General features: G+C 47.3%; 1 long non-coding RNA gene across 2 annotated transcripts; it reads right to left on the bottom strand.

Annotated features, from left to right (window-relative positions):
• Window positions 1-5,303: 5,303 nt before the first annotated feature.
• Window positions 5,304-10,054, bottom strand: LOC135579348 (uncharacterized). 2 transcript variants are annotated; one of them, XR_010472206.1, is made up of 2 exons: window positions 7,126-10,054; window positions 5,304-6,493 (listed from the first exon to the last, which is right to left on the bottom strand). It is a non-coding gene; the product is annotated as an uncharacterized LOC135579348 (long non-coding RNA). The 2 variants fall into 2 exon arrangements; XR_010472205.1 differs by having other exon boundaries at window positions 7,145-10,054.
• Between the last annotated feature and the right edge of the window lie 1,666 nt (window positions 10,055-11,720).

Raw genomic sequence — 11,720 nt, 5'->3', positions numbered from 1 at the left:
CAACGGTATCCTGTCCTGTATCAAAAATAGCGTGGTCAGCAGGACAAGGGAAGTGATCCTTCCCCTGTACTCTGCATTGGTGAGGCCACACCTGGAGTATTGTGTTCAGTTCTGGGCCCCTCAGTTCAGGAAAGACATTGAAGTGCTGGAGGGGGTCCAGAGAAGAGCAACACGACTGGTGAAGGAACTTGAGCATAAGACCTATGGGGAGAGGCTGAGGGAGCTGGGGTTGTTTAGTCTAGAGAAGAGGAGGCTTAGAGGTGACCTCATCACTCTCTATAACTACCTGAAGGGAAGTCATAGCTAGGTGGGGATTGGTCTCTTCTCCCAGGCAGTTAGCAATAGGACAAGGGGGCATGGGCTTAAACTCTGCCAGGGGAAATTTAGGCTGGATATTAGAAAGAAATTCTTTACAGAGAGAGTGGTCAGGCATTGGAATGGCCTGCCCAGGGAGGTAGTGGACTCGCCGTCCCTGGAGGTTTTTAAACTGAGATTGGACATGGCACTTAGTGCCATGATCTAGTAAACGGACTAGAGTTGGACCAAGGGTTGGACTCGATGATCTCTGAGGTCTTTTCCAACCCAGTTGATTCTGTGATTCTGTGATTCTGTGATTCTGTGATTCTGTGATTCTGTGAATGCAGGAAAATAGATTGGTTCCTTGAGGGTAAACATTGGGCTAACAAAACCTTAGAAGAGTAGAAAAAAGAAAGCTGATGGAAAGCATCCCACATCGCTTTTACTTTCGGGTTGCCCACAGCATGGCTGATGATGTGCTGCAATGTCTCTGTGAAAGTGTTAGCTCCAGATATCCTGCAGATATCTACAAGCAATGCAAGCACCAGTCTCTTCATATTTGCATTTGAACATAACCCATTTCATTCAGACAACAGCCTTGCACCTCCTGCCATTTTATAAGCTGCGTATCTGGAAAATTATTTTGCCGTAATGTTACTGAGATGCATGAATGCATTATGATCCGTTCAGATAAACAGTTGTATTTCTTTCAGTGCACAGAACTTCAAGACTATTCCTTTTGTTCAAAATCTATCCCTTTTACTCAGAATACTGATTATAAATTTAAGATGAGATCACTGACTATACATACATGGTGAATGCTTTCCAAATACCAGAATAGCAGAAGGACAATAGGGTTCTAAAAAAGACAGCATTTTTAGATTATTAAGTACCAGAAAGTATTGAAAAATGTAAATGAGTGAAAATAATTAATTCCTCTGGGATAGATAATTAAAACAGAATTCTAGAAATAGCTTTTGTGTTAGATGGAAAACCTAAATAAACCCTGAATTTGAAGCCATCACCCATCCCATCTTCTCATCTGTACTATGATTTTTTTATTAAAAACAATGCAAAGTAATTTAGAAACTTAGCCTGGGTGTATTTTCCCCCATCAGTACCTCTCAAAGCTGTCATTTGTTTGCTAAAGGACACATAATGTTGAGGTTTCCTGACTGTTCTGGTAAGGTGCCAAGAGTACATAGAGGGGTCATACATCTTCTAATCAGATTTGAAAAAATTCTATTAACAAATATGAGTGTTCTAGAAGACTATATCATAAAGAGTTAGAGGATCACCTAACTGGAGAGACTTGGCTTTCATCCTGCCCCATATTTACTCCCAGTCGTGCTCTGACTATGGCTTTAAGAATTAGCAGCTCTCTAACAGTTCCCAGGAGCTTTTTCCATAAGGATTTGTCTGATCCTCACTGTCATTCACTTCTGAATTCTAGTTCTGCTTCTCTTCTAACTGGATACAACCCAGCAAGCTGATCTTACAAACCAGCAAGATCTTCCCAGTTCTTTCCCAGGAGAGTGGGAAATAGCTAACAGCATGGAGTGGCCCAGGCAAATATCACCACCCTGCTCCACTTTCCAAAACAATTAAAGCAACATTTTCACAGTTTTCTGCTCCAGTTAGTGAGTTTGTGTGAGAAAACTCCCTTTTACGTGTACATCCTGCTTTGCATGTGCAAACACATGCCTGCACAGACACTTCAAGGTTTGTTTGTAGGTCCAGTTGTGTTGCACATATCTGAGCCATGCACACAGCTTGAAATGTTTGTCTCTTGACCTTTTCTGCTTAGAATAAGTGCAGCCCATCTTAGAAAAAAATCTAAGTTTTGGAGTGTTCTAAGTGACTGGAATAGGCTGATATAGAAAGTATTGCCTTAGTCACCTTAACATCACTTTCACTATACTCTAGAGCAGTTCAAAAACATTTATTGATTGGCATTAATGTAGTTAAACTGGAAGTTTCTGTTCTTCAAAGATGAAAAAGTATTTGCTAATGCACTGCTCCGGGGCTATGAGCATGCAGTTGTTCTAGCAAAGAAACTGGCAAATTGTACAAAATAAAGAGTCAAAGGGTGTTAGGACCACACAAGTGTACCTTGTTAGGACTGGAACGGGTTAGCTTTGTGCCATTCCCATTCTCATTTACAATCATTGCCCCTCGAATGGATTCATGTTGTGCCATTTTCTCCTCTGGCTACAGTAAGAATGAAGTTTTCAAATCCGTGTCCTCTCTTTAATTTGATGGTCATTCCTGTTCCCCCTTTTATGGAGGCTGGCAGCTCAAACAGTAAAATTGCCAATGAATCAAAACACTCCCTTTTGCAGGGAATAATCTTGTTCTCTACTTTCCCTTTTCAGCTTTCACCTTTTGCCTTCAACATGCACTCCAAAGAGGGCCCAGATGGGAACCACCACCCCGCTCCCCTGAACTGACCCCAAATTTCAATCCTCTCTTTGGCTGCAGTGGTTTCCCTTCTCTATGAGATGGCAACAGTTCAAATTCCCTCTTGGACCAAATTGCTCCAAGGACTGTACTCCCCACCAAAGTCCCTCCTGGAGCTGGCCAAACCACATCTTCTTTCACTCCTTGTCTCAGGTCTGGATGTCACCCATCCCCAGCACTGTTAATTCTGTAGGCTTGCCAGCATCCCCTGCCAAAAACTTGCCTTTTACAAATGTGTACGATTTTAATGTGTAAATAGCCTTTTTAAATGCACAATTTCCTATGAGTTTCTATAGCTCCTTTCATTATGTAAAAAGAACTGCGCATGCACTCTACATGTCTAATAGAAAGTATGTGTATAAAACCAACAAATTAATTATAAACCAGTGTTCAATATTATTCCGCTTGTTTTCAAAAGGCAAAGATGTTGGAGGGTGAAATGGACCTCCAGAACAGCAAAAAGGGAATAACACAAATCCGGAAAAAAAAAAAAAAAGAAAGAAAAATGGTTTCTGCGTTGTTAGTTCTGTGCTCTGGTAGAAAACCTGGGGTAGAATACACGTTGCTTTCCCATGAAAAAAAAAAAAAAATTGAAAATCTTTCTGCAAAGTATCACCTGGAAGGAGATTCCCAAGCTCCCTCAAAATAAGCTAAGTCTAAATAAGATTAAATGGGAAGGTCCAGGTGAAGACAGAGGGGAACCTGCTGGCTGGGGACTATGGCTTGCTGCAGAACCTGGGGAAGCTGGAAGTTCTAAATTACAGTAAAACAGAAATAGCTTTCAAAGATTTGTATCCCCTGTTAACTATTTACACAGAAATTTCTCCTCAGTTTCAAATGTCAAATTTCTTCATATGCCCCTGAGCTTGTCTCAGAGTGCTGGGGGAACACTAACATAACAGTAGATCTCTTCCATTTCCCTTTAGAATTATGGGAAGAACTAAACACAAGACTAACAAGGGAAAAAACAGTTATGAAAACAACAGATCTGTGCTGTCCTTTGCTCTGAACATGCATTATGTTTACTCACTCCTCTTCCTGCAGTTTTATGCAAGTATTTTCTTTGCCTCTCAGAATCCCCTAGTTCTAGGGGCAAAGGACCACCAAAGCTTAATGACTGCAGGCTCAACATGTTCCTGTTGACATTCCTGTACCTCAAGCATTGTAGAAGTTTTCCTCTGGAAAAACTTCTTTCAAAGGCTGCATTTACATTGGAGGTTTTTCAAATCATCTCAACTTTGACCTAGCAACTAAGGAGTGTATTTTCTGCCAGCAGCTGATACTATAAACCTCATTTTTTAAAGAGATTAAATTTATGAGGGTAATCTGCCTGTCCCTCCTTCTGTCTGTCTCTCAAACTTGTCCCACCCACTCAGCTCCTCTGTAATTTTGAGATCTATTAGCTAATGTTCACTAGGAAGGGAATAGAAATCTTAAAGATATATTGATCCTCTCTCCTCCCATGTAGGTCCAGTGTTGTAAACAGAATGACCTGATCATTTCCTGTGGTTTCATGTACTTCTCAAGAAATGGGATGGAGACAAAGGCAGAAGTTTCCACAGGAAAGAAACAAGTGCAAAGTCTGGGATGGCTCAGAGAAGAGGCAGGGAATGACAGGAGGCAAAGGCCGCTTTTTCCAGCAACAGCACTGGCTTCTTTCATGAGACTCCAGCATAAACTAGGCTGATACATATTGTGCTGGCTGCCTGTGCTTCTCATGATTCAGTTTCATTTACTTTCAAGGGATTTCCCTCAACATTGAAAGTAACATCGTCCCCTTTGTTTTTCTGATGGACACAACAGCTGGTGCCCTCAGGATGGTGAGTTCCAGGACTGATGCTCCAATCTCAGCAGCATGGGTGCAGTCACAGAGCTCAGCACCGTGGCAGGGGATGCACGCTCTCCTACCCCATGGTGATGTGCATCTGCTGCCCCTACTACCTATACTGGTAGTATATGCAATACAGATGCACTCCAAGTATCAAGGTAGTGATCTCAGTCTCTTCCAAAATGTTTCCAAAAGCATCAAGTCCTGAATCAAGATGTTTGAAGGACTCCACCTGTTTTGTAAAAGGTCTCCAACTAACTGGGGTGTTCTTTCTCCTCATACTCACCTGTAACAACAGGTGACCCTGCTGGTCACCTGCAAGGTCTGAATTGTTTCCCTAAAACAAATTTCTAGCTTAAATTTATTCTGAAAGTTGGTTCTGAAGAGAAAAAAGATCTGCTTATTTTATCACAATGTGGGAGATTGCCTCAAGAGGCAATCTGTTGCTGAGGCAGCCTAGCCTGCGTAGACTTATGTTTGGAACTCACTGAATTTTGTCTTTGCCTATGAAACAGCAAAAACTTGAAAGCTACTTTCTGTGCATGCAATCACTTGCTCACATTAAATAGCAGTTGAGAAAGAGAAAAAATTTAGACGATTGTACTGCAATTTGACAACTTTTGCTGAAAACCCAGTAGACTGAACTGCCACAATCTATTAAATTGTACATTGCCTAAGCACACTCAGTCTTACATTAAATACAAAAAGACAAATCAGATCCCGAAATATGTTTTATGAAGAGGAAACAGGCAATACAAAAGCAAGGAAGCAAACCAACCAACCACCTCTGTTTTGTGAACTTTTAATGGCATCAGCATTTTAATACAATGACTTCAGAGCTGGTATGTTTTGCCTGTAAAAAATTGTCAGGTCCTCAAAACAAACAAACAAACAACAACAAAACACCACCTCCTGATGGCTCTTCTTTAATTTGTTAAAATCCAGCTTTCCTTTAACTGAGCAAAAAAAATGCAATCTCAAAACAAAACTGTGGGAGCAGGTGAAAATGATGATAGCAACATGAAAATTGATGCTGTTGGCATCAAGTAGCATTTTTTTCTGCCAGTATCCCAGCTCTACCTCAGAGGTATTGCATTTTTTACACAAGCAAGATTGACTCACCAACCCAGTTCTCCTGTACTCAGCTGAATCACTCACATGTCTAAATTGCTTTGTGGTGTCTACTATTACTAGTTTAGTAAAAGTCAGCATAGGATCCATGTCTGTCTTCTCCAGAACATGCATCAAAAGCCAGGACCAGCCTTTCAGGGGAATTGAAGCAAAAAGCAATGTATCCCTCCTTTATAGTACCTAAACTGGGGGTGTCTACTTGGTTTTCTGTAGCAACATCGAGAATATGAAGCCACAACTGATTTGACAACTGTTATAGAAGAATGGGATAATATTGGTAGGTTAATTAAAATCTAAGTCCACTGGGGAAAAATTAAAATACCAAATTTTTGTTCAAATGCATTGCACATGTCATATGTCAAGTATACTTCTTGGCTCATTACTATTTGCATCTTCCGCATGTATAGTTGACCACATTCTGGCCTAAGCTTCATCCTATTTTGAGATACACAGTTCTGTGGGCAGTGGCACTAGTTCTGAACGAAAACTCATCTGTTATTACAAGAGTTGAATTATTTAAAGTAAGATGACTACGTCATGTAAGGTATTTCTCAGACACCTTGAATTTTGGAGTCTGAAATGGTATTTTCCTTATAGCCATGCATATATTATGGCCCATTGGCTTCGAAAGGTAAAAATTAAGAGGAAACACTATGTCTGGGTCAGTCTTAACCTGAGGTCTCCAGTATTTTCTCTTCTTTGGCTGGCCTTCAGTCTGTCCTAGGGTTTGGTGCTCCTCAGTCTGTGAAAGCCCTTTGGCAGGCTTACAGTTGACCCCTGTTGAGTGACAATTAAAAAATAAAGAGAATTCTTAGGGAAAACCGACAACTTTGCTAGTGTATTAAACTGCAGTTTTACCAGAGCCTGTAGCCCTTTCCTGCAGCGTGGCAGGCAGCCTACTTTGCTCCACTATGCAAACACCCCTAGGCTGGCGGGGGATGCTCCTGGGGGACTGTGAGACAGGCCTGGGGCTCAGGGTTGTGCCCCCCGGGCAGCGCCGCGCCCCGCCCAACCCCGCCCCTCCTCCTCCCACCGCCCCTGCCACCAAATCCATGCATAAATAACGGGACTGACACGTAAAAAACCAAACAAACATACCCAACACCCAACCCAGAACCGCGGTTGTTGGTATTTTTTTCACCGCCCCTTCGCATAATTAATATATTCGCGTTTCCTCCCACTTTCCCAATGGGCTACCAGCTGCAGAGGTCCTGAATAGCGAGCTTAATTGGGCTTTGTCATGCAGAATACCTCCATTTTCTATAGCAGGTTACAAAGGGGCCCTTGGCAGACGTGGCGGGCTGCCCTGGCTGCGGGCCCTGCCCGCCTGCGCCCACCGCCTCTCCGCACGTCGCGCAGGTAGCGCTGCCCCTCCCGGTGCGCTCTGCGGAGTCACCGCCAGCCCGCACCTCCCCGGTGCAGAGTCACCTCCAATCCGCCGCTCCCGGTGTCCGGTGCAAGGTCACCTTCAACCCGTCACTCCCACGGTGCCCGGTGCAGTCTCCACCCACACGCTGCTCCCGGTGCGGGCCATCCCCGTCCGCCTCTTCCTGGAGCTGCCTGCCGCACGGTCACCTCCAGCCAGTCGCTCCGCGGAGCTGCAGGGTCACGGCTCCTGTCCCGCTGCTCCCCGTGCGGCTCCCGAATGCCGCCAGGACACGCCGATCCGACTGAGCCCTTTTCCCTTGCGAGCACAGCAGGGGTCTCAGCCAGGGTTTATTTCCTACGCTATCTAATGTTTTATCGAAACTCGGACTTCATGAACAAATGTTCGCGTTTATATAGCAAATCGGGGTGATTAGGGTTAAGTGGCAAACCACGGACTCAAAACAGATTTGCCATTATAGGTTAATCATACATTGTCTATGTGATATAAACAGTATAGATGTAGGGTGTGGATACTGACAGCGAATTACAGCTAATTATTATTTATATATCAAGCTACTACTTCTGCCCGTTGATTGGCACTGTTGCCTTCGGAGTATCTTTTTTCCACCTCTTGTTTCTTGTTTTGACAGTTTAAATCCAGGTCTATGTGACTTAGAAAGCTAATAAAATTCTCGTTTCATTGTTAATCTGATTTCATCGCAGTATAGGTTTTTACCCTCACACCTGCGTAGCAGGGTGTAATTCCATTAATAATAATAAAAAAACCCAACATATTCATTGCATGTCTTTTCCCTGATGATATATTGTGAGCAGTGTGAGTTGAAAAAGAGCCATTTATTCTCACGGTGAATGAGTCTGCCTGGAACTGAAGACTTCACCTGCCTCCTCAGTCAATTAGGAATGTATCGAAAATTCTACCAGAAAACGAGTTAAATTAACCGTTAGCTAATTTCCTTGTGTCCCTCCTACATAATCCCCCCTTTTCAGCTTGCCCCAGAAATTACCACATGTTGCAAGGTTCAAATAGTGCCTAATGAAACAGTGACTAAATGGTTCGCTCAAATCCACAGTGAAGCCCTTTAGCTGTGCCTTCAAAGCCTGGGGGGCTGCAGCGGTCGGGGGTCCCACTCTTTTTAAAAAAAAAAATAAAAATAAAATAATAATAATAAATCCTAGGGTTTGGCAAAAATGATAAGCCGGAGGGGCTGCGCCCTACTTCCCTCCCCGCCGCACGCACACCGGGGCTGGGGCAGTCCGGCTGCCCCCTGGGCAGGGGAGAGGTGTCCTCTCACCCAGAGCAAAGCGCCTGGGAACCGGGGAGGGCCGGGAACCTGGGGGGACAAGAGCTTGGCCTTGCGCGGGTGAGGACACCCGTGAGCTGCCTCGGGGGGGTACATACAACTTTATTTTCAACGTGTCGAGTTGGTGTTTTCTCGGAGGACGTAGAAAGTGTTTTTTAAAAAGCCTTCTCGGTATTGTCGGGGTCTGCCGGGAAGCAGCGTCTCCCCCCGGCATTTCGATATCTCCCCGTCGCTTTCTTTACATCCACACAGAGCCGAAGAGTTTTCTCACTTTTTCACAGTGGTTCCATGTAAATTGTAAACCTTGCTTTCACCGACGTTACTCAATTTGAGGACGAAAAAACAGGCCCCGGTCGGCAATCTTCTTTGCAAAACCCGCCCTAAGAGGAGTTTTGCCCCGCCGTTACAAGCTCTTGCTCCTGTCTAAAGTGGCTTCACTGAAGTGTCATCTACTAAAACTCGGTAAATTCCGCAAAGAGAGTAGAGTCACTTATTTGAAACGGTGAGGCTAATACAAAGTCATCAAAGCACTATGGTTCTTGTCTTTAAGTGACAACCCTCTTTATTGAACTGTTTGAAATACGCCTCCTGCTTTTCAATGTCTCTCTATCCATCTTTGTCTGCTCTTCAGAAAAGTAGACAATATAAAGCAAAGCCTGGCGAGCTCCCCACGCTCTGGCATGGGCAGTGCCAACTTGAGCCTTGAAATTGTCACTCCTTCATTAATCTGAAACTAGTTGTTTTTCCAGAGCACACACCACACGCTTCCGATCTCTTCGTGTTCACTTCCAACAGCTTAAATCCCCCCGGACACGCTGGTTGGGGTCGGGGCCGGGGGGCGGTGCATGGCCCGGAGCGGAGCCGGCTGGAAGGCGCGCAGGGGGGCGGAGAAGGGCGCGGAGCAGATCCTGCGTGAAATCGGGGCTTTCATGGCCAGAGCTAAGGGCCCTGCCGCACGGACACACGCCCCGAGGTTTCCCGAGTGGCACATTGCATTCAGGCTGTTTGTTATTCCGCTGTCATGCGGGGCGCTCCGGCAGCTGCCCAGCGCACGCGTTTCGGCTCCGCGGAACGGCCCAGCCACCGGCGGGGGCCTGGCGGGGCGAGCGCACCTTCCCAGCGCCGGGGTCCAGCCGGGCACCCCCGGGCCCGGGCTGCAAACCCTTCCTGGTGTTTCTCCCCCAGATCGAAACCCAGAACAAGGTCCGCGGAGGCTGCGGGGTTCGGTTCCCGTTTAGTCTGGCGCTGAGTGAAAGAAAACCCGACCCGTCGGGCTGAACCGTGCGAGAGGGGAAGAGAGCCGAGCGCTGCCCGCCGAACAGCCCAGTCCCGGGCAGCAGCCCAGCCCCGGGCATCACTGCCGACGCTTCGCCCATCCGTGCCCGCAGGGCCAGCGCCAGGCAGCAGTGAGCCGCTCCCGGGCAATGTCCCAGCGGGGTCGAGTCAGCGGGAGGGGCGGGAGTAGGAAATTAGGACAAACTAAAGATGAAAGCAGAGGGATTAGATAAATCGTCCCCTCTCTTTTCCAGCTCCAAAACCGGAGCTGTTTGAGGAAGGAGGGTTTCCCTCAGTCCCCTGACCTGGATATCAGGGTCCCTACGCTGTGAGCCCTCCTCTCCGTGAGCTCAGACTCTGGCTGGTGGACCCGAGCCCGCTCCATTCACCCCTGGGTGGACCCGCAGCCGGCCGGGACCGCTGAGCCCTTCGATCTGGGGATCCCTGGCCCTGAGGCACAGGCGCAGGACGGACAGATCCTGCCACGGTGCCCCGGCCACACCGCGGGTGAGATCAAGGAGCTGCCACCGAGGGCTGCGCTCCCCCAAGTTCAGGTCGGAGGTGCGAGACGTCGGTGATGGGCGAGGCGGCCAGAGCTCCCGCAGTGGGGAAAGGTTTCAGCCGCGCCCGAGGAGACCCAAGGGCGGCACAATTGGAGAGAGCAGCCGAGAGGGGGGGGAATGCACTCCGCACTGCGAGGTGCCGGCAGCCCGCTGCCAGCTCTGCCCTTGGGCAAACAGGTCCGAACGAAGCATGGCAGTGTGTTGAAACAGGGGAGGTACGTGCCGTGGATCTGATCTCGGCCGTGCAGACCAAGGGCAGGGAGACTCTCAAAGACCGACGTTTTCCTGCCTCGTTTTTTGTAATAGGAAAGAGTTAAATCGAATTAAAGGAAGTAAATAAATTTCTAAAGGGAGAAGCTGTGTTGGAGGAATGCTATGTTTGCTCATTCAAGCCCCGAAAGGTTACAGAAGGTCGATAGCGGGGTCACTCACACAAACATAACTCGTATCCCTCGTGCAAATGCAGGGGTTTAATTGCTGCCCTTCCTCTTGCAGCTCCCTGCCTGAGGGGCGGGGGTGGCCGCGGCGGCGGGCTCAGCGCGGTGGGTTCTCGGGGGCGTGGAGGGGTGGCCGGGGCCTCGCCTTTGGGGCTGTCCCATACCTGAAAACCACCTGGGAAACACACGGCCCTATGAAACCGTCACCCTGGGGAACAGGCAGCTCCTCTGCCGTCAAGTTATGTCAAGATTAGCGGCTTTAGCAGCAGCGGCCGCAGATAGCCGCTACATGCTCATCTTTGATCGCCCAGAGTGGGGCACATCTGGTGGATAATGCACAGTAAGTGCAGTGAGTGCAGCTGGAGTATGTCGGGACCATGCCTGGGACATATCCGGTGCTAAAAACGGGAATAAGGCTGGGAAGTTGCATGGAGCCTCAGGATGCGAGGGCAGTGCCGCAACGGCGATCTGAAACTCTCCAAGGCTTCGTTCTCGACCTCTAAGCAGAAGCGAATGTATTGCTCCCACGGGACCGATAAAGATAAATACAGCCATGTTTCCAATGCTCTCAAGATTGTCGTGACAAGTACCAAAGGAAAATAAGAGGGTAAGATTTGTTTCTTGTTCACTGCACTTTCAACAAACATGCCTTGGGATCACACTGAATGGTAAAAGGAAAAATCGGTTACCTGGATGGTGTCTTAGGTTCCCCAGGTCCTCCAGCATCTTCTATAGCTTCTGTTCCCAGCCCTTTTGCTGACCATACCCTCTGCCTCAAGGTCTGCCTCCATTATACCATCTTGTTCCCCCAGAAGACATCCTCCTCCAGCAGGCTGCTGGGCGAAAGACATGCTGCTGCCTCCAAGTTGAGGGTTGCCTGATTCCTGCCAGACTGGATGGGTGGCAGCTGAGGCCTCTCCTGGGTCTGATCCCCTAGCTGGGCTCTGCAGAACTCGTAGGAACTCGACGTCTTGGAGACCCTTGCAGAGCTATCATGTCAGCCGACTGGTTGGCATTGATCACAGGTTTTAAGAGGTAT

This window comes from Columba livia, chromosome 4 (genome assembly GCF_036013475.1).
Source record: "Columba livia isolate bColLiv1 breed racing homer chromosome 4, bColLiv1.pat.W.v2, whole genome shotgun sequence".
In the NCBI taxonomy this organism is placed as follows: domain Eukaryota; kingdom Metazoa; phylum Chordata; class Aves; order Columbiformes; family Columbidae; genus Columba; species Columba livia.
Note: the sequence above shows the minus strand (reverse complement) of the source record. Positions and strands in the feature narration are given on the sequence as shown.